The following is a 20,851-nucleotide window of genomic DNA, read 5'->3' on the forward strand; positions in this document are numbered from 1 at the left end:
CAAATATGTGTGTCTAAAGCCTTTATCCAGCTCCCAACTTCTTCCCTGCCCCCACCTCCCAGCACCCCTTTGCCCAGAAGCCTGCACCCCTCATCCCTGAGTTTCTTGCTTCCTCCATTCTCCACCCAAAGCAAAATTCAGATTCCCTCCTTTATTATGCTCTCCATCCCCAGCTCAGCCCCAGACCTTATTCATAGTTAATGTCTCCAATTAACCAACATCTGCATCTTTTGCTGACAGAGAAACTAGCATTTTTAAATCTTTATACTTTCTTTTTCTTTTACCAATTTCTACATGGAAAGCAAGAATAAAGAGGTTTTTTCCCCTGGTATAATTTATGTCAAAAAAAAAAAAAACCCCACATATGCTAACATGTACACACACTCTCATTTTCTCTTATACATGAACACATGCATGCATGCACATTTCAGAAGCCACAAGTGGCTATCTGGACTTTAAGTTTAACCATTTTTTTTTTTTTTTAATTACTGACGTTCAGGTGTTCCAAAAATATGGGCCTGCACACTGGTAACTCACCTACAATAAAACACCTTATAAATAATGTATATAAGCCTACAACAGAAGCAAAATAAGTTAATTTAGGAAGCTTTTTATGCACATATTCATTCTTTGGTCTTTTATTCTAACAAATGTTTTTTAAGTGCTTACTATAGAGTAGCCTTTATGCCTAACACTGGGAATAGAACAGCGGCCCAGACACTCATGTTACTGTCCTGGTACTTGGACTGCCACAGAAGACAGAACATGAACAAGTTATTGCAAAGGGTCCTGGTGAGAAAGTGGTGGAATAATACATAAGACGTACAATTAATTTATTCTGGAGAAAGTGATCTTTGAGAGTTACAGAATAATTAACTAGGGAGGGTACATTAATCCAAACACGTTACATATTAAATGATGGGTCCACCTCCAGATAATTCCAGGGAGTTCTAAATGACTGAATATTATTTTAAAAGCTTTTATTCATTTTACTTATTTTTTAAAAAAAAATTAATAGTTGAGGTCTTTTTATGGTTATGTTTTAAGTTTTGAGAATGTTGACTTTATCCTAATAACAGGAAATATTCTTTAAAATATATTTAGTTGTATTCTTTAAATGCATACAATCAAAGGTGATCATTAAGTAAATATGAGTAGAGGTGGTATATAGCTATCACAGAATTTTTAATGTCATACATGATTAAGTGGTTTGGAAACACTGATAAACATTTTAAGAATTGGTATATATGGAGGGATATAATTCAGAACTTCAACTTTCTCAAAAGATGCCAGTTACTGAAGTTTGAAGTTCAAAATAATTTAATAGCTTATAAATATCCATATATAAGTACATACACATGGATATATACACGTATATATTTAAAACACTTTGTAAAGAGAGCACACAAATCAACATTCTAATGAATATTTCAAGGTAATGGGATCGTGAGTTTTTCTTTAACTTGTGGGTTCTTAAAATTTATATCTTTATGTTTTACTTGTTTTCTATTTTTATTTCTCTTGACTGATAAAAATAAAGGAAAAATAAAGTATCTATGTATCCTAGCGCAGACTGATAAAACAGCTATGATAGACGGGGTAGCTTAAAAAAAGAAATTTATTTTCACGCTCAAGAAGAGGCTAGGAAGTTGAAGGTCAAGATGCTGGCTGATTTGGTTCCTGATGAGAGTTCTCTTCTGGCTTGCCAGCTACCTTCTCCCTGGAGGGAGAGAGGGAGAGAAAGAGGTGGAGGGGGTAGCTCAGGTGTCTTCCTCTACTTATAAGGACACTAATTCTATCATGCGGAATCCACCTCATGAACTCATCAAAACCTAATTATATCCAAAAGCCCCACCTCCAAACACTGTCACATTGGGAGCTGGGGCTTCAACAAATAAATTGTGAGAGACAATCAGTCTAAACAGTACAATAGCAACTCCATGTAAGCAGGTTTTCTAATGATGTTCTTTTGTTACAGATATTTTGCTTTCCTTATAGTTTCCCAGAGTGCTTCGCTATGTATATTCTTCTCTGATTAATCTAAATGACTATATGACAACTCCTTATTGTGTGGTATGGCTGTAAATTGCTACTATTTTTTGTTTTGTTGTTTTGTCTTATTTATTTTAAGTACTTAGTTATTGGAAATACAGTGTTTTCTGATGTTTTAAAATCATCAGTGAATATTTCTGTCTTAGTCTGTTTGGGCTGCTATAACAAGATATTATAGACTGGGTAGCTTGTAAACAATAGAAATTCATTTTTCATAGTTTCGGAGGCTAGAAGTCCAAAATCAAGGTGCTACCAGATTCACTGTCTGATGAAGGGTCCTCTTCCTGGTTCACATAAGCCGTCTCTTCACTGTGTCCTCACTAAGCGGAAGGGGTGAGGGCGCTTTCTGGGATCTCTTTTATAAAGGCACAAATCGTATTCACAAGAACTCCTCCCTCATGACCTAATCACCTCTCAAAGGCCCCATCTTCAAATACCATCATATCAGGGATTAAGTTTCAACATGAATTTTGTGCGGATACAAATATTCAGTCCATAGCAATTGCTTAATACTTGAGGATGGTGGTGAAAAATTTTTGATTACAGCTATTATATTAGTTGTGCATATTTTACACAATGCGTAACTCTAAAGAAAATTTAAGGTGGTTTATATCGCTGATTTCTAATTCTGGCAAATGTAATGTCTATCTGTGTTATATCTACTTGATGAATATTTATTGTATTTTAAATATCAATAAATACTCTTAATTCTGACTGCCACAGATCTACAGAGTGACTCGGTGAAGAATAAACAATCTTCTGACATATCTAAATGATTTCCCAGTTCCTACATTTGAAGTCAAATATCAGTCTCTAATATTAAGGAAAAACTCTAAATATTGATATTTCTGTGTGCACTGATATATTCTACTTTAGCTTCAGGATTGTCTAAGTCAGCTTCTCCTTGTCCAAGCAGTTTTCTTTTCATAACTTTCCATCTCATCTTTGTATTCCCTTGTTTCCACTGCAATGGCAACGCCTTCTTTAAAAGCCCACATAAACAGACATTATTTTTCTTGAATTCTAAACATTCTTAGGCATGTGTGATCTTCACCCCTCTCTTTCTTTTTTGATAATTTTCATAGTTCAATTTCATACTCTTCTTTTTCGTCCCTTGTTGTTCTTTCTTTTATTTATTTTGAGGCTCAGTAGTACAGGCAGGCTCATTTACACCTCTGTTGAATTTAACTTTAATCTTTACAAAATATTTATGTTTACTTCCGGAAATTACTTTATCAGATTACAGTCTACTTTATCAGATATTAATATAGCCACCCCAGCTTCCGGATGACTATTATTTTCTTGGCATCTTCTTTTTAATCATTTCTATCACAACATGTCTGTGCTTTTATGATTAAAGTGAGTATCTTATAACAACATACAGCTGGGTCTTGCTTTTGTATCCATTCTGAAATTCTCTGCTTCCCAGTTGAAGTGATTAGTCATTTAAATTAAATAAGATCACCAATATGGTAGGATTTAACTCTATAATCTTGCTAAAATCATTTATTTGTCACTGTGTTCTTTTTCCTGCTTTCTTCTTCTCATCCTACCTTTCTTTTGGATTAATTAAATATTGTTAATATTGAATTTTATTTCCTTTACTGACTGGTTAGCTATACTTCGTACTTTGTGTTTAGTGGTTCTCCAGTGATTACAGTGTGTACACTTTATTTATCATCGTGTACCTTGACTTGCTATTATATCATTACACGTGTACTGTAAGAAACCTGCCAACAATATGCCCCTATTAGCTCTCTCAGTGCTTGGTACTAGTGTACATTTAATTTTATATGTCCTACATACCTCACAAAGCAATGTTATTTTTATTTTAAATAATCGATTTTATTTTGAATAAATTAAGAAATGAGGGGGGAAATCTGTTATATTTCCCCATATATTTACTCATTCAGTATTCAACATTCAAATAGATCCAAGCTTTCTTATGATAACATTTCCCATAAGCATGATTAATTTGCATGAACACTTCTTATAAAGCAGTTCTATTAAAGATACATCCCAGAACTTGTTTTAATCTGAAAATATTTTATTTCATATTCATTTTAAAATTCCAAAGCTTTAGCAGTATGAACTCCAATCCTTGTTTCCCCCACTGAGCAAGACTACTATTTTGTAAGCTTTACATCTTGTTCTATGGTTTCAAATATGCCCCTATTCAAAAAGCCTGAAGAAATGTAGAGCTCACCTCATATGTTTCCCTTTTCTCAAGGACCAAAGTTCTATGGGGTCCAACATTGTCCAATGCAAAAAATATATATTTTGTCCAGTTTTTATGGTTGTTTATAGCAGCATGTTATGTTTATTTAATTTCAAAGATTTTATGTATTTATTTTAGAGAGAGAGAGAGAACGAGTGGGAAAGGGCAAAAGGAGAAAGAATCTGAAGCAGCCTTCGCACTAAGCACAGAGCCCAGGAGGGGCTTGATCCCACAACCATGAGATCATGACGTGAGCCAAAGCAAGAGTCTGACGGAAATTTCAAGTTAATGGTTTGGAAACATCTGGAATAAATTTATAAGTCTTCATTTATATATAAAAAAGACAAAATTTTGAATGTGAGAAGATTGTGCTCACTAAAATGAGCATTTTTGCATTCAAAATTTTGTCTCTTTTTGTACAAATTAAACCCTTCTAAATTGTTAATTCGGTGGAATATGAACAATTTTAAGAAACTTTCAAGCTTTATCTCTAATTTAAATGCATTTTGTTACCATTTAGTGATATCCTTTTTATTTTAACTTGTAGTAATTTTGTGCTAATAGGTAATGCAATATAAATGTCATATTGATCAACACTGTCACTGGTCTCCATACACTTATAATTATGTTTTTATATATTCTTATTGATTCTTTGAGGGCCTGAGGGAAAATTTAAATCAATTATAATATCTCTTACTATTTGGGTACAATCAAAGTTTTTTGCTATTAAATAATATTGATCTAAATTTTGTAGAGCATATCTTTGCTTTGATTTCTGCACCCCCACCTCAATATTCATTTTAGGTAGATTCTATATAAATATGAAGAACAAAGGAAGAGGAAATTAATCTAGGGAAATTAAAACAGTTATTTGATAAACATAATAACCAAAGATACGTTGTAAGGTTTACTCTAAAACAATGAGGCATTTGTATACCATTGTTTGATCTTAAAGCTGAACTAGCAATCTGAGCCCATTTGCAAAAATAAAAAATATTTATTTTAAAATATAATTCCACAAGCACTTTGGCTCCTTTTTCCAAATGATAATAAGTTGAATTTTTAATTACAGAATTTAGGAAACAAAGCAATTATTAGGATTTTAATTGCTAGAAGAGGATTTATTGCCATATAGCTAGGACAGCATCACCTTCTTTATAAAGTTTAAATCTCAAGTCTCTATAGTAAGCCTTTAGAGGGGAATTGAGAGTGCTTCTATAGAGAATAAAAGACTTTGTAGAGTAGCTCTATACTCATACACTTATAGTAAGCACCGTGAAGCTAAGCAATTATTTCCTCTTGATTTTTCTCCATGCACATCAGCACTGGTTTTCCAAGGAGATTATTTATTAATTCAGCTGCTATTACTGCACACTCATTTTATGACATCATGCTAGACAACAATAATACAAAGATGAGTAAGATGATGTCCTTGTCCCCAAAGAACTCAGTGCAGGAAGAAAGGCAGACATATATACTCATTTATAATAGAATGCTACAGTTACAGAAATGAATGAACAAACAGAGCAGTGCTGGAGCAGAGAAGAAACTCCATCTATAAATTATGCTTTAACTTAATAACTCTTACTGAATGCTCACTATATGTCAAGCACTGCACTAGAAATCATATTATAGTAAAAAAGATTATTGAACTTGGAGCTTACAACTAAATTTTATATCCAGGTCTACTACCTCTTAGCTGAAAAATCATATACAAATAACTTCATCTTTCTGAGAGTTCTTTCTTGCATCTGTACTACAGGAATAATAATATCCATTTTTTAAATAATTAAAACTCTTTAATGTAACCAATCTACTACCATCAGTGATACTTTCCACTCTATCTAAATGACCTCCACTCAGGTTCCAATACCCCATACTAGCACAACCCACAACTGGAAAGTTTCTTACACTCGTCGGCCTTTAACATCCCATGGCAGATGCTCCCAGATGCTCCCCCACCCCCACATGGGCTCTTAAATCCCCCTTTAGGCCACAGACTCCTCTCAGTTGCAGCAAGCTACCTTCCATGGACTCACTTAATGGCTTCTGGACAGAAAATTTCAAGAAGAGAAAGGAAGGGAAGGAAAAGGAAAGGAAGAAAAAGGTAAGCTATGCATAGTCTGCAATATAACAGAAAATGCAAAGCTTTTCAAAAGTGGTTGTACCAATTTCCACTCCAATCTACAGTTCAGGTAATTTGTCCATAAAATTTATTGTTCAAACTAATATGCTTTTGAAAATGAAAAAAAAAAAAAGGCCCTTTAAAAAAAGTATTGCCAGAACGATTAACTTTAGCCAGGATTTTTTTAAGCAAACCAAGATGTTTTTGTCACCCAATGCATGAAAATTTCTATCTCTGTACATCTTCAGCCATACTTAATATTGTGACTAATTTTAATGCCAATCCTTTAAATTGGTTCAACAGTTATACCTTATTGTGATTTTAGTTTGCGATGCTCTGCATGCTAGTGCCCCATATTAATATTTCTGATCATGGAGCTATCTTCTTTGAAGAGAACATATACAAGTCTCATCTATTTTTGTAGAGGGCTTCTTATCATCGGTTTTTAAGTATTATTTCCTGTTTCTGGATTATGAGTCTTTCACTTTTATTTTTCCACTCAGAATAAATTTTAATTCAAGTAAACACATTCCAGATAAGTGGGAAATCCATTAACTCATTTGGGTGTCTCACCCAGAATTATTACACATTCCAAGACCATCGTCCCAGATATTCATTCAAACATCATACCGGATTGAAGAAAATACACTTCATAACTCGCCAATCCATTACTGACACATTATGTTACTAGTGCAAGCTAGCATTCTTCATTCACACAAACATCATGTCCACTCTGCAGTGATTCCTCACCATTCCAATTCCATGCACAGACCACCACGGATTTTCCTTTCTATTCACATTCTCAGGCATGTTGTCCAGAGCACAATTGCTTGGGATGCTTGGGATGGGAGAATAGGTTTGGAAGAACTTTCCAAATTAATTATAAGCTACACTAAAACGTTTTCCCGCCGTGTTCTGGAGTTTCTTGTTTGAACCTAGCTCAGTACATTACAAAAGTACATTTCGTATAGGTAATCTGATTAAAGAAGCTGAATTGTCTATTTTCCACTGAGACATAATTGAGGACATCCTAGGTCAGCCCAAGTAGTAGAAACTGGAAGCAACCACCCATATGCCTCTGACCTTTCCAGGTGCTAGTTTCTCTATTTCTGAATCCGAGTACTTTTTTTACCACCCAGAACATGGGAAGGAGGATTTGCCTGTACTCACAGGAGACAGTAAGTGCCAGTGAATTAATACCATTTCTTTCTCCCTGAGACAACTCTCAATCAATGACCCCCCAGAAACTAGTCTATAAATAAACAGCACAGAACTCTCACCCTTTGAGAGAGAGAATTGTGAGTCAGGAGTTAAACTGAGTTAAAATGAAGTTTCTTATTGTGGTAACTGACTTCATAACACACACACTGACGACCTTCTCTTCCCTGTAATCACTTCCTCACTCTCCTGCAGGATTACCTGTACCTCCTCCCCCCGGAAAAATTTTAGGGCTGAAATCTGTCTCAGCATTAGCTTCCGGAAGAACCCAAATTAAGAATTCTAACTTTGCATTCCAGATAAATGTAATCTGCTTAGTCTTCAGTTATCAATTTTGAGAAGAAAGAATCTAAGGCACCTTGACAGAATCAGAAAAGATTTTGTTACACCATCATCCAAATGCAATGATTGCCCATGTCCTCTACCTCAACAGCAGAACTTCTCAGTAAACTTTCCTAAGACAAAAAAAGCTCAGCTGTTTAATTTAGTAAAAAAGACAACATATCTTTCCTGATTTCTCTTCCTTTTCTCAGATTTGTCCTTTAGGCCTGGTCATTCTTATGCAGAGTGGACATTCAGACAGACACTGGCACATTTGTTAAAATATTTAAATGCTTCTATGCTGATTGTCAAATATCCATCTCCTGAGCTTCTCACTCCCCACTGCCTGGGCTACCTTGATACCTTCCCTGGGACTCCAAAATGTCCCATGATCAAGGAAGAAAGGGGTGAATGGCAGACCAGAGGGACTTCTTAGATCCATCTCTAGGGTACAAGCCTAAATTCACAGCATGGATATCCTCTAACTGGTCAGTGCCACGGTGGTTGGGAAGACAGCTGGTTAAACACTTTGACTGCCAATACAATTCGTATCTCAGCCTGCATTTGCTTAGCTAACACTTCTTTACCCTTCACCGGGACCTTACCGTTCCTCACGAATCCCTCCATAACCGCTTCTCTAAAACAACAAAGTAAACATTCCTGACGATAAGCTCCTCACCGTGCAAAATCAGCTAGTCTAAAAAAATTGGTAACTATCAGGTTTAACAAAGTTAAACTTTTTCTGTTTGTTTTAAATGCAGTCCCACTCTGACTTTTAATATGCTAATTAGGTTGTGAATATTCAAGTATGGCTTTCAGCAGGCAGTGTTTCTGCAGCCTATTTAACTAGAGGTAGACATGTATTAATGTTCTATGTGCTTAATATTAGAAGGGCACTAATATTTTGATATAAAAAGCATAGGGTACACAGCATCAGATATATCACAGTCCACAGAGAGACAAGTATTTGACCATTATATTTTAGGGGGGAAAAAAAAGATGAAGAAGAAGGAAAAAATAAAAATCAATCAAGCAACGGTAACAATATAACATAGAGGTTTTAAGCCAAAATGTGTTTTTTTCACAAGTTTTTTCAGAAACATAAAGAAGCAAAATTATGTAATCTGAACTGAACACATTTCTCCAAAATAGGCCTCACCTCAGAATGACAAGCCAGTCCCAAACAACTAGAGAGAAACTGAACTCTGAAGAAAGCTCCCCCAAGGTCTTCGGAGTATTTCTACAAAAGTGTGTGGTGGTGATGCCAGGCAGCCTGAATCTCTCCACACCCACCAGCAGCCACAGGGCAGAGCCAGACTTACCCTTCCTGGACGTGGTGGGGGCCTTGGATGGACAGCAGTCTTATGGGCTCCTGGACTTAAGCTGCCGACCCGAGGCGGTGGAGCGTGCGCAGACCAAGCGGCCCCCAGCCCACAGCCTCTGCCGCTCAAGATGGCCCTGAAACCCACGTGGTGTCGGGCCCAGCAAGTCAACAGAGGGGAAGAGCCCTGGGGCCTCCTTAGTCTTCTTGGCTGAAAGCATCTGGACCGTCTTGCAGTGCATGGCAGGGGGGCTCCTGGGGATGGGGGAGAGCAAAGGCACGTTAGAATGAGGGGAGTGGCACCCCCATCGTCCTGGGCATAAGTATGAGCATATTACTGCCCCTACGTTTGTTCCTCCTCTCTAAAATTGGTTAGTTCCAGCGCGCTTACCCCGACCTGACACACCCATCAGATCCTGCATAAAAACCCCTTCCTCCGTGCAGGAGCCCTGAGCCACACTTCCTTCCCAGGCGGTTCGGGCTTGCTACCCCGCCCCCCACAGCCAGAGCGCTTTCCGCCATGTCTCTGAGCCCTGGGGCTCATATCCTTCTCCGCCCAGAGCAGTTCTCTTTGGAGGAACTGAGAAACTGAGGCCTGGAGAGGGGAGCGCGCGTATGGCCTTACCCAGTGAAGCAGGGAGCAGGACTGCCTGGGGTCACGAGTGCGCGCCTCTGGGCGCTCTGCTCCTGGCCGCCCACAGAGGCCAGCCGCCCACCGAGGCCTACCACCCAGCGCCCAGAAATCCAGGAGCAGCCCTCCGAGATACTCCCGGACCACCCAAGCCGCCAAAACGTGAGTTAAAGGTTGGGTGCACACGCCCACAACACGAGCCCATCTCTTGCACACGTAGCCTCCACACCCACCGCAGCAGAGAAAACGAAACCAGAGTGGGCTGAAGTAACATCTGCGCAAACTCGCCCCCATGCACAGCCCCCACCCCTGCAAATGCACGTTCGGGAACACGTGACGGACATACCCCACAGACTACACTCACATTCACGGGTTCAGACGCACAGAGGTACTTGCAGCAGCAGTCACGATACGCGCAGGCTGCTTTGCTGACCCCGTCCCAGGTGCCTTAGGCTTTCCATCATCCCTCCAGAAATAGGGCTCAGGACACCCAAACACTCTTTTACCCTTCAGTACTCCCCTGCCATTCCAAAGTTCCCCGGACTGAATGTCAGCGGGATACCAGCCCTGGATCTGTAATGCCAAAATATGTTATGTGGATTAATGATGTCAATATAAGATAGTTATAGGTATAAGGCACATGTAGCTCTTGCAATGTCTTTTGAATATTAAAACTGAAAAATGATTTCTAGACTGCTGCCAGCCTTAGTGTAATATAATCCACTATTATCCTTCAGCTGTCACTCATGGGATTTTAATTTAATTTTAATATTATGTTGTATAGACTTTTATTGTTCTCTGCTTACTTAGTGAATCCAGCAATTATTTATAATAAGAAAACTGTAGGTTTAAAAACTAACTTGTTGAATAACATTTAGTTAATGAATGCTCCAAGGTTTGCTATATGTTATTCGTAGAGCTGGAATAGAGGATCTGGATTAGAGAAGAATTCACAATACTTCAGAAATAATGTTAAAGTTAGTGAAGCATGCTCAGATCGTGATTAACTTGCCAACACCTGGCTGAAATGATGTACAATGCAAGTTCATAAAAGGGTGAGGAAGCATAAATTATAATTGGTTGGGCATTTTTCCTTTTGAACAAAATGAAATTTTATCTAATGATAAAATAGAATTTAGAAAGTAGTATACTTCATACCTCTAATCTATATACATCTTCTATTGGTGTGTGTGTGTGTGTACACACTTGCATGCCTGCAAACATAATATATTAAAAGCTAGACCTGGGGTGAGTGAGACAGGATAGAACAGAATTGTAGATGTTCCCTTTCCCTGTACACAATGAAATAAACAAAAAAAATATTAAAATAAAATTATCTTATATGTGTTTGTACCAGCATCAAATAAGTAAGAGGAAAATAAATGAACTGTCAAGGGGAAAAAATGTAGCTATTAAGGAAAGAAACAAAAGACTCTTGGTCAGGACCTCCTCCAGCCAAAGGGTGCTGAGATAAGCGGGTGAATGGAACCAATCTTAAGCATTCTTACCAATGCCTTCCCATCTCAAAGTTGATTGGGATGGAGATGAGTGAGTCATGAATAGGTTGCTGCGGAAAATGTAGGGCAAAAACACTGAGCCTAGACAGTACTGCATACTAATGGTACCAGGGAAGGTACAGAATGAATGGCTATTGAGCATGTCACTTTTTTTTTTAATGTGTAAAAATTTATTACTTTTTTTTAATGTTTTTTATTATATTACGTTAGTCACCATACAGTACATCCCTGGTTTTTTATGTAAAGTTCGATGATTCATTAGTTGCGTATAACACCCAGTGCACCATGCAATACGTGCCCTCCTTACTACCCATCACCAGCCTATCCCATTTCTCCACCCCCCTCCCCTCTGAAGCCCTCAGTTTGTTTCTCAGAGTCCATAGTCTCTCATGCTTCATTCCCCCTTCTGATTACCCCCCTTTCTTTATCCCTTTCTTCCTCTACCGATCTTCCTAGTTCTTATGTTCCATAGATGAGAGAAATCACATGATAATTGTCTTTCTCTGCTTGACTTATTTCACTTAGCATTATCTCCTCCAGTGCCGTCCATGTTGCAGCAAATGTTGAGAATTCATTCTTTCTCATAGCTGAGTAATATTCCATTGTATATATGGACCACAGCTTCTTAATCCATTCATCTGTTGAAGGTCATCTCGGTTCCTTCCACGATTTAGCTATTGTGGACAATGCTGCTATGAACATTGGTGTGCAAATGGCCCTTCTCTTCACTACGTCTGTATCTTTGGGGTAAATACCCAGTAGTGCAATGGCTGGGTCATAGGGTAGCTCAATTTTTAACTTTTTAAGGGACCTCCACACTGTTTTCCAGAGTGGCTGTACCAGCGTGCATTCTCACCAACGATGTAGGGGGGATCCCCTTTCTCCACATCCTCTCCAGCAATTGTTGTTTCTTGCCTTGTCAATTTTTGCCATTCTAACTGGCATAAGGTGGTATCTTAGTGTGGTTTTGATTTGAATTTCCCTGATGGCTAATGCTTTTGAACATTTTTTCATGTGTCTGTTAGCCATTTGTATGTCATCATTGGAAAAGTGTGTCTGTTCATATCTTCTGCCCATTTTATGATTTGTTTATTTGTTTCTAACATATTGAGTTTGAGAAGTTCTTTGTAGATCTTGGATACCATCTTTTATCTGTAGTGTCATTTGCAAATATCTTCTCCCATTCTGTGGGCTGCCTCTTAGTTTTTTTTGACTGTTTCCTTGGCTGTGCAGAAGCTTTGTATCTTGATGGAAGTCCCACAAGTTCATTTTATCTTTTGTTTCTCATGCCTTTGGAGATGTGTCATGAAAAAAGTTGCTGTGGCTGATGTCAAAGAGGTTGCAGCCTATGTTCTCCTCTAGGATTTTGATGGATTCCTGTCTCACATCGAGGTCTTTCATCCATTTGGAGTTTATCTTTGTGTATGGTGTGAGAGAGTAGTCAAGTTTCATTCTTTTGCATGTAGCTGTCCAATTTTCCCAGCACCATTTATTGAAGAGACTATCTTTTTCCCACCTGATGTTTTTTCCTGCTTTATCAAATATTAGTTGCCCAAAGAGCCGAGGGTCCATTTCTGGGTTCTCTATTTTGTTCCATTGGTCTGTGTGTCTGTTTTTGTGCCAGTACCATGCTGTCTTTGTGATCACAGCTTTGTAGTACAGCTCGAAATCCGGCATTGTGATGCCCCCAGTTTTGTTTTTCCTTTTCAGCAGTTCCTTGGAGATTCGGGGCCTTTTCTGGTTCCATACAAATTTAAGGACTATTTGTTCCAGTTCTTTGAAAAATGTCATTGGTATTTTGATCAGGATAGCATTGAAAGTGTAGATTGCTCTGGGTAGCATGGACATTTTAACTATGTTAATTCTTCCCATCCGTGAGCATGGAATATTTTTCCATCTTTTTGTGTCTTCTTCAATGTCTTTCAAGAGTGATTTATAGTTTCTAGAATATAGATCGTTTACATCTCTGGTTAAGTTAATTCCAAGGTAACGTATGGTTTTTGGTGCTATTGTAAATGGGATGGATTCCCTAATTTCTCTTTCTTCAGTCTCATTATTCCTGTATAGAAATGCAACTGATTTCTGAGCATTGATTTTGTATCCTACCACATTACTGAATTGCTCTATAACTTCTAATAGTTTGGGAGTGGATTCTTTTGGGTTTTCCATATAGAGTATCATGTCATCTGCGAAGAGAGACAGTTTGACTTTTTTTGCCTACAGCAAATATCATTCTCAATGGGGAAAAGCTGGAAGCCTTTCCCTTAAGATCAGGAACACGACAAGGATGCCCACTCTCAGCACTATTATTCAACATAGTACTAGAAGTCCTTGCAACAGCAATCAGACAACAAAAAGGGATAAAAGTTATCCAAATCGGCAAAGAGCATGTCACTTTTAAAGCATGCGAAAGAACCAGAAAAGTGAGCAGAATCTCATGAGACTAAAACACACCCTGATGGAATGGAATAAGCCTTAATGTATATATTCGATAGCCCGTAGAAAGAAATAGCACAGAAAGGCTGGCAGGGCTATAGCATTGCCTAACCTCAGGAATTAGGCAGATCTCTAGAATATAATTTGTATGCCCCCCTGGAATTTTCGAAAGCTACACTCAACCCAAACCAACTTTCTGCAACCCATGTATTTTCAGGACATATAGTTCACATTAAAGAAAATTGAGTAGAAAACAACACTCAGCCCTAATACTATCATGCTAAGAAAGATGAATTGCTTTCATTTAATGATTCTTAAATATCTTTAAAGTATGATCTTTTAAAACATATTTATCAGTCTATTTATTTTCCATCCATTCATCTATCCATGCATGTATGTATATATAGCCATCCTTCTCTATGTATGGATGCATAAAAGAATATCTACAATGATGTTCACCAAATGGTGACAATAGATTTACTCCAGAGATATGTTTGAGTTATCTATTGCTTATTTTCTGTGTCTCTTTTGCAATTATAGAATTTAATCATTACTATAAGAAATAGAACAGGGGAACCTGAGTGGCTCAGTCGGTTAAGCATCTGCCTTCCACTCAGGTCATGATCCCAGATCCTGGTATCCAGCCCTGCATTGGACTCCCTGCTCCAGGGGAGCTGTTCCTCCCTTTCCCTTTGCCTGCTGCTCCCCCTGCTTGTTCTCTCTCTCTCTCTCTCTCTCTGTCAAATAAATAAATAAATCTTAAAAAAAAAAAGAAATAGAACAACAACAAAAAATAGAGAGCTGCATCTCCTCTCTAAGCACTATAGAGAGAGTTCTTAAAAATAATTTTTAAAAAATTTGCATTTCCAAATTTTTTAAAAGAGAGCAGGGGAAGCTAGAATCTTTCTTTCTTTCTTTCTTTCTTTCTTTCTTTCTTTCTTTCTTTCTTTCTTTTTTTAAGATTTTATTTATTTACTTGACAGAGAGAGAGACAGCCAGCGAGAGAGGGAACACAAGCAGGGGGAGTGGGAGAGGAAGAAGCAGGCTCCCCGCGGAGGAGCCCAATGTGGGGCTCGATCCCAGAACGCCGGTATCACACCCCGAGCCGAAGGCAGACACCTAACGACTGAGCCACCCAGGCGCCCCTAGAATCTTTATTTCTTTCTATCCCAACTTTATTGAGATATAATTGAGAAATAATAGAATATTTATTTGTAGCAGTAAACATAGTAACAACAAAAAAATTGTAACAGTTTAAATGAGGGGATAAGTAGAGAAATAGACTTTGCTAAACTACTTTTAATATCTGTAATCTTTGCATTTGTTATTCTTTGTTTTGTCTTTTTTTTTTTAATTTTATTTTCCTCCCCTGTTCTTATTCGAGCATCTTTTCCTATACCAATGCAGAAATGAACGATTTGTGTTGAGATGGATATGTTGGTTGCACTCCTCCTGGTTTGTAAGGTTCTGTGTGGGCACATATGTATGTATGTGTGAGTGAGTGAGTGTGTGACCATGTGTGCATGTTGTGTGAAGAGAGGGGAGAGGCAGAGAAGACAAAACAAGCAAAAACATTGTCTCAAGGGGTTTTGAAAATAATGGAGATTTACATTTATAAATCACTATCTTTCAATACAATTATAGATCACAAGAAGGAAACTACCCATGACTCATGAATTAACGCTTGATTTACTTAGGGTTTTTTTTTTTTAATTATTTTTATTTGTCATTTTGCACTATCATCCATAGACCTAACAGCTGACAATAATACTAACATTATTCAATTTTATAAGATCTTGTTATTCCTATCTTTTTGCTATGACAAATTGTGTAGAAATTTATTTGCATCATTTCCAAATTTCCTTTTGTCTTTGAAACTCAGCTCTAAATCAAAGTAAAGTTGGATTTTACTAATATTCCATATCAGCCAGTATTTCCATTTCAATGCATTTGGCTCTGCAAAATGCCTGCAGCCCATCCAGAAAACAAATATCCAGAATCTTTGATTCTAACCTCAGTGTCCTCTATCAGCCCATATCATCAAAGTTAAATCATTAAATTCTAATCCAAAGTGTAAATTCTAATGATATGTTATCATCATGTACTGGGTGAAATCACTATTTATATTTTAATATTTGGAAAGCAGTTTTCTTAAAATTTCCAAATTGTCCATCAAAAAATATTAGGAAATGAAATAAAGTTGAAATAACACTGAATAGGCTTAAGTGTTTTTTTGTGCTTTTAAATTCTAAAAAAAAAAAAAAAAAAAAAAAAGTGATCCAAAGTGATGTTGAAGACTTCAACTGTGCAACATTTATTTAACTGTTTATTATTGTGTGGGCTGACCTTATACTTTCATATATTCCATTAAGTGTGCATATCAAGATATTAATCCACACTGCTTTGGTAAATCCAAATTCTATGTCTCCTGAAGAAAAAGCAGTGACATTTCCTGGGGTCTTAACTGCTGGTTGTAGTCAGTATTTTTCTTGAAATCTGTAGTGAGAAAAAATACAATTAATTGTTAGTTGTCACTTTTGATGAACTGAACTATCAAGAAATTTTCAATAATCAGTAACAATTGCCAGAAATGGTTTTGTAAAATTCTTTTGATGATTTACATTCCCTGAAACAAGGTACTATAAGTCATAAGGCTGCTGAAATATTGTCAGTGCCACAGAGTGTAATTATATCAACAAACAGAACTTTAGCTCTAGAAGGAAAATAAAGCTCATCTTCAATCACATTATAGGTGTGAATTTAGGTCAAATGATTTTTTGTAAAATTATACAGTTAGTGATAGAACTTAGAAGAGCTCTGGGTCTACCATATTTTTTTACACTGCTTCTCAAATTTAATTTTTTTCAAATCTTGAAATTCTAACAATAACATAAATTAAACTTCTAGACCTCCACTTTCTTTCAAAGCTTCAAACTACATATGGATCACGGAAGCACATGCATGTGCACACATGCACACAGACACACAAATGGCAGAACAAAGTTAGAACTTCAAGCTAATTGCATTATTTTGTTTTTAAGAAATAATTCTGGTTTCACAGCAAAGGACAGACTGAAGAGTAAAATAAACAGACGATATAAAATGTACAGTAAATTGCTTACAAATATAAAAAGTACATCATTTATGATTTGTTTTTACAACCCATGTGAATGAATCATATGTTGATAGTAATCTTCCAAATGCTTCTACTAAATAAAAATTAAGAAAAGAGGGCATATACAGACATTAGGTTTAATATTGGAAATAAATGTTCTAGATTTGAAAAAAAAAAGAATAGAAGGCACATAAAAGATGTTTTATTAGGAAAAAGATTTCTTACTCACTTTGGAAAATGGCATTAGGCAATCTCATTTTGCATTCTCTGCCAGTTGTTTTGTGTTAGTATTCCACTGTTCACACAATTGTGAAAGGATCTGTAGAGTATTAATTATTTTGTATTATGCATGTAGATAGTATATATATACTTATATTATGCAGTCTTCATAAATTAAGAAACCTATTCTGAAAACAGTAACTGCTGTACGACTCATGGAATAAGTTGATTTTGTTTTGTTGTTAGTGAAGCCTAGGTGCTTTGATGTACTTTAACATTATTTTTTTAACCTGCATTGTAGGTAGTGATGCAAAACAAATAAAATTTATATTAAAATGATAGGGACTTGATAGCAACAAGAGCAATTTCAGGGATTTTCTGAAAGAATTGTCATGTCTTCCCATAAAATTGAGATGATGATTATCATTTAATAAGAAATACTTCTTTGTTTACATTACATTAAAATATATTTCATATTTGATGATTGTCACAGAACTGGGCTTTTCAAACTAATATATAGCACCTTCCAGAAAAGAGTTAATGGGTAATATATAAGGGGGTAATGCATCTAGTTTCAGAATAAATACAATGTTCCTTTTTTGGGTGTCTGTTTAGTCAGTGGTGATTCTGAATCATTTTTATATTAAAACGACATTGATATGGCAACTGTTTGGAAGTATTTTTTTGCTTTATATGGTAAAACTTGTAATTTAAGAAAAAGTGGTTTGCTCGTCAAGGCTGTTTAGGTTATGACTCCAAATAACTGGAGGTAAACAATTCTTCTCTCCTCTCATAAGAATTCCTCTGATGGAAATATTTGAGAAGCACTATAACATAATAATACCATAGTCCCAGTAGTTTTAGGATTTATAGTAAATTTTTTTTAGTATTGAACATCAAAAAAACCTTTCATAATTAAGAATATCAGAAGGAGACATTGGCAGAGCTTTCAAGGAAAATGGCAACATTTCTCTTAATTTGTACATACTTGTGAAAGCGGACATGGTATAAAATTAGGATAAAACTGCATCTATGATGTAAACAAGGAAAACCTGTCAGACAGTCCATACTAATATAGTATGGAAAAAAATATAAAAGTGAGATATTTTACTTCTCATGAACTAGAAAAGAAATGAAAGTATGAAAAGCAGTGATATCTAATAACAGAGAAGGGAAGGAGGCTGAGTGATTATACAGTTACAGTTGAGTGAGGCTGCCCTGTGGCTGGAAAATCCTGCCAGGAAGAGGCACAGATGTCACTGGGCTATGAAACCTGTGTGAATGGCGATGCCAGACAGAGGAAAGATACTCTTTTTGCAAAAATGTGAAACTATGGTGACTACCTGAAATCAGCCATCATCCATACTCTATTTTAGCTACTCTGGAGTGGAAACTATGGCTCATCTCAGATGCCAAGCACAATGTTGGGATAAATGCTGAGGACACATTTTAGCTCAAGGGAAGCATGCTATGACTGACTGGCAAAGGTTGCAGTTGGAATAATGGTGGGTCAAATGACATCAAGTGATTCATGTATTTTATGACTTTGACATAAATTAGTGAATTTCCAAACTGATTATTTCAATTCCTTTTTTTTTTCCATTTTCCTTTTTTCTTTTAATCTTTACCTCATTGCCATACTTTGTAGGGTACTTTGTTTTTCTTTTCAGAACGTTTTAGGATTTTTTCTTTCTGTATAATGATTTCTTATGTCCACTAACTTGTACTGAGCTGTGGATTTCTTAATTAATATTTATTTTACTTGGCACTCAGGAGGGAGTGCCATTTGAGAATTTAGATCTATTTTGGAAAAATTATCATCAGTTTTCAATTTGAATCTTGCTTCTTCTCCATTTCCCCATTTTTTTTTCCCCCTGGAAACCTTGTTCCATTTTTCTGAACTTCCCATTCTATCCTCCATGCCTCTTACCTGCTGGGTCACATTCCTTTTTATCTGGCTGTGCTGGACTGCCAGTTTCCTCCTGCTCCATCTTCCACTGCTGCATTTTCTACTCCACATGAACTTACAAGGATCTAAAAGAACTGCTGAAAATGTTTATTTCAATAGCAAATTATTTCTATTTTAACCACTTTTAACAAAGATATTGTTGGCGGAGGAGAGGAGCCTGGTGCGGCCGCGAGCTGAGCTGACGCAGACGCGAAGCAGAGCTCACAGCCCTCTAGGCCTGCCGGTGCCTTTGAGACTGAGCGAGGGGAACGTGGGGCCATGCTCCGTGTGGAATTGCCCGCGAACGGAGAGCCTGTTTACGCTGCAGAAGACTCACGACTGTTGAGATAAGTAAATAAATAAAATCTTTAAAGAAGAAGCCCACATCTCTAAGATCCCTATAAAACAAGGGGCACGGCCTGGGACCCAGTCAATAATTTTGGGCTCTGGAAAGCCCGCAACCTCTCTTCATCAGAATGACAAGAAGGAGAAGCCCCCCCCAGCAAAGAAAAGACAGTGAATCAGTGGCCTCTGCCACAGAAGTAACGGATATGGATGTAACCAAATTATCAGAAATGGAATTCAGAGTAACAATGGTCAAGATAATGAGTAGACTTGAAAAAAGTATTCAGGAAAATATTACTGAGAATATACAATCCCTAAGGGCGGAAATGAGAGCGAATTTGACAGAAATTAAAAATTCTATGAGCCAAATGCAGGCAAAACTAGAGGCTCTGACGGCCAGGGTCACGGAAGCGGAGGAAAGGGTTAGTGAATTGGAGGATGGGTTAATAGAGGAAAAAATAAAAATAGAAGATGGTCTTAAAAAAATCCACGCCCACGAATGTTGGCTACGGGAGATTACTGACTCAACGAAACGATCCAATGTTAGAATCATCGGCATCCCCGAGGGGGTGGAGAAAAACAGAGGTCTAGAAGAGATATTTGAACAAATTGTAGCTGAAAACTTCCCTAATCTAGCAAGGGAAACAAAAATTCGTGTCCAAGAGGCAGAGAGGACCCCTCCCAAGCTCAACCATGACAGACCTACACCACGTCACGTCATAGTGCAATTCGCAAATATGAGATCCAAGGAAACAGTATTGAAAGCGTCCAGGGCAAAGAAATTTCTCACGTACCAAGGCAAAGGCATCAGAATTACATCAGACCTGTCTACACAGACCTGGAATGAGAGAAAGGGTTGGGGGAGCATTTTTAAAGCTCTTTCAGAGAAAAACATGCAGCCAAGGATCCTTTATCCAGCAAGGCTGTCATTCAGAATTGATGGAGAAATAAAGACATTTCAGAATCGACAGTCACTAGCCAATTTCGTAACCACGAAACCAGCCCTACAGGAGGTATTACGGGGGGTTCTATAAAAGTAAAAAGGCCCCAAGAGTGATACAAAACAGAAAGTCACAGCCAATACAAACAAAGACTTTACTGACAACATGGCAGAATTAAAAGCATATCTCTCAGTACTCAGCCTGAACATTAATGGTTTAAATTCTGGTTTCAAACGCCACAGGGTTGCAGATTGGATAAAAAGAAAGGACCCATCCATTTGCTGTCTACAAGAGACTCATTTCGAACCCAAAGATGCATTCAGACTGAGAGTAAGGGGATGGAGTACCATCTTTCACGCAAATGGACCTCAAAAGAAAGCTGGGGTAGCAATTCTCATATCAGATAAATTGGATTTTAAACTACAGACTATAGTTAGAGATGCA

This window comes from Ursus americanus, chromosome 8 (assembly GCF_024610735.1).
Source record: "Ursus americanus isolate L20-20 chromosome 8, mUrsAme1.1.p, whole genome shotgun sequence".
NCBI lineage: Eukaryota > Metazoa > Chordata > Mammalia > Carnivora > Ursidae > Ursus > Ursus americanus.